Source organism: Ptychodera flava, chromosome 3 (assembly GCF_041260155.1).
Source record: "Ptychodera flava strain L36383 chromosome 3, AS_Pfla_20210202, whole genome shotgun sequence".
Lineage (NCBI taxonomy): Eukaryota > Metazoa > Hemichordata > Enteropneusta > Ptychoderidae > Ptychodera > Ptychodera flava.
This window is the reverse complement of record NC_091930.1, coordinates 34,841,570-34,844,819: the sequence shown is the minus strand read 5'-3', so window position 1 is coordinate 34,844,819 and position 3,250 is coordinate 34,841,570. Positions and strand designations below refer to the sequence as shown.

At 40.0% G+C, this 3,250-nt stretch overlaps 1 long non-coding RNA gene across 1 annotated transcript; it reads left to right on the top strand.

Annotated features, from left to right (window-relative positions):
• The first annotated feature begins 2,565 nt into the window (after nt 1-2,565).
• On the top strand, nt 2,566-3,082 carry LOC139126343 (uncharacterized). Its single transcript, XR_011550542.1, has 2 exons — nt 2,566-2,659; nt 2,912-3,082. It is a non-coding gene; the product is annotated as an uncharacterized lncRNA (long non-coding RNA).
• The last annotated feature ends 168 nt before the right edge of the window (nt 3,083-3,250 follow it).

Sequence of the window (3,250 nt, the reverse complement as noted above, 5' to 3'; positions counted from 1 at the left end):
CATTCAGATAGACAAAAAGTGACAGACGGTCAGACAGAAGCAGAGAGTGGAAGAGGGGCAGAGGCACAGAGAGAGACATCTACAAAAAGAGAGAGATATGGTGAGACAGAGGAAGACGGGTAGTACGTATAGTGATACAGTGTAATTGACGATACAAAGAAATACAAACGTGCAGAGGTTTGGAAACGAAGTGAACGAGACAGAGAGACTTCGTAGTCACACACAAGAGGCAGAGATTGTCAGGCAGGCAGAGATAGGGAGACCAACAAATGCAAGGACTGGAGATAGATACAACCATTTTCAGTAATAGAGTGCGAAGCCACTGCAGTGAACTGCAATAAAACTGCTCACACTAATTAGTTTCAGCTGTAGCCAGCTGGCAAAGTCGACAACATTGTATGTCCCATGCAGACAGTTTGTCTTGGGAAGTTGAAATAAAAAAGATTTGTACATGGACCAGTGCATGGTAATGTTACGTTGTATCTTATTCTTGAACACAGGGTGCCAATCGTAAACTCTCATTTACAACTCGAGCCTCAGACAGAGCTAGTTTTGCCTTTGTACAAGCAGACTTTTTGGTCTTTATCAAGTAGCCTTGTTCAACACCAAAGTGGCCACGGCTACAGCTGAAACTAATTACTGTAAGCAGTTTTATTGCAGTTCACTGCAGTGGCTTCCCGCTCTATTACTGAAAATGGTTGTAGAAGGCAGAAAAGGTGATATACACAGAAAGAGAGAAAGAAACTGGCCTAATGATTATAATTTAGATGATACAAACTAAATTAAAAATCAAGATGCAGACCGTTTCACAGCCGAGAGTACTTCTTAAGAGTACTTCAAGTCCAGGATACACTTTCCTCAATAAAACTTTCAACCATTCTCTAACCAAGTCAAGGATAAATCAGGGTCACCGAGCAAAATTTGTTCAAGAGAAACAATTGCCAAATATATACTTGACATTTTAAATATAATGTTCAGCCATCCCTATGTTATCTCTATGACAGGTGCCGGCAGCGTAGCCTGGACACTGATCGTCAAAAATTCAAATCTTTACTCTGGTGACTACATTTTACGGATACATGGCAAATTTAGGCGAAAATTTACTGCCAGGCAATTCTCTGCATTCACGTTTCAAGTTATCTATTCGGAAGTGATACTTTGCAATCGAACGATTTATCCCCTGATGCTCAATGGACTGGTTATTTTAATTTGTTGGTTTTGGACTTCTGGTGCCAAACTTTCCATTTTCAACAACTACCGAGGTTCGGCCTTCGGTCTCACTACTTTCCAGGCAACGCTGCGAGAGCCTATGATCACCGGGGCGAAAAAAATACTTTTCCGTATTACACAAATAAGCCGGTGACAACTTCATTCACGCAAGAAGCTTCCAAATGAGCCCGCACAAGTGGCGGATCGAAAAAGTATAGTAAAATTTTGAGAGTCCGTATGTCTGTGCCTGATACGCATTCTACCTTTATCCCCGGCTAGGATAATGGTTTGTCTCGTGTCGCTTGGTGTCATTCGAAAAGAGAACATGTTTACCCAGTATCGCTGGTGATAGGGTAGCATGATCAATAAATCGTGATATTGTCCAAAAGCGGTAATTTAGCTTTGAAAGCATGAGGCTTTTTTTTCGCCTGAGTGGACATCTAAACGTCTGTAGCAAATTTACGATTTTATTTGTGTTATAGTAAATATTCTGAAACCAATGGAAGTCCTGACGCACAGTCTTCATAAAACCAACCTTGTGTTTGTGTTTCATTATTTTATGCAAAGTAGAGGTAATAAAAATTGAAATACGAAATAAATTATGAAATAAAATAACAGAATTTTTTACTGACTCAGGACCAAGAAAGTGGATATAAAGGGAGTTTCCGCAGGTAAAATTCACATGTCCTCTGCAGACTACCAAATCAGAAGTCTTTGCGCAAGGTAAGTCCTATGTTTTTTAATACCACTTCCATGTATTCCTCGTGTCCGCTATGATACAGCCTTTCCGTAATTTAGAGATGCTATCTTTCGTACCGCGCAGGCTTACTAAATTTAACATTCATAATTGTCACTCAACCTGTACCATTCGAAAATAATTGCGGCATTCCTCTCAGCAGTTAAATATACCATATTTGATTTACAGAAATATTTTGCCACTCGATTTAGTCAAGTTTCTTCAGTGTTTTGATACAATCTGCCTTAAACATCACTCGAGTACTGGCTCTTGCCATGGTAAAAATCAACTGTTACTCAAGAATCTAGCTGTCATATTTATGATGCATTTTCTCCTCTCTCTGTTGTCGAATTTTTCCGTTCAATTATTTGCGTATCGCCCGTGCATACTAGGAGCGGCTGGCGGCTGACAGTGTGCATGCAAAAGCGTCGGCTCCAGTCTGCTCATTTTCCTCAGTGGTTAATGATAACAAGCTATAAACTTTATCATCAAAATGAAAAGTTATCTATTGGGAAATAAAAATGCTCCTTGAATGAGTTAAGAGTTAACATCTTGTCCTTTTAACATTCGTTGGTATCACACATCCATCTTGTTGTAGTTTCTCTGACACTCTGAACAACCCGGGTGCGAGTATTCATCAAAATGGATGTTATTGGAGCGCAGTTTTTCATTTCACTGTTGCTGGCTATGTCAGTTTCAGGCCAAGGAGACCAGGTACGATTGAATACGATCTGCTTTTATGAAAGTCCGTCTCATCGCATTTCAAATATTTAGCCTGCTTTTGATACGTTTTTCTCACGGATCGTACAACACCATGGAATAATGACAATTTCAAGAAAGTTTCTCATCGTAGACTATCTTTTGCATCGATTTTTAGTGCATGTTTTACACGAGACTGAGCATTCGTCTTGTAACCTGTTCACACATAACTGTATAATGAAATCTAAATTTTACAATCTGTTGAAGGAATACACCATCCAGCTGACCGATGCCAACGGCGATGAGTATGAAGGCGTCGTAGACGTGGGTATTTCGAAAGGCGAGGAGGTTTTCAAGACAGCGTACACACTGACTGAAGACGGTGAAGTTAAACAGAAAGGAGTGGATGGCCCTTATTCTGTCAGGGACACCAACAAGGTAAATATTCTAGTGCACAGATAAGGCCAAGAAAGTAACATTTTTTTCTCATCCTAGACATATTGCAAAAATGATGCGATGACGCGGGTTTTTCTCTATTATTGTTATTCTTCAACCAACAAGAGCGCGCAAAAACATGAAAACAACACAGAAATGCACGCGGAGATA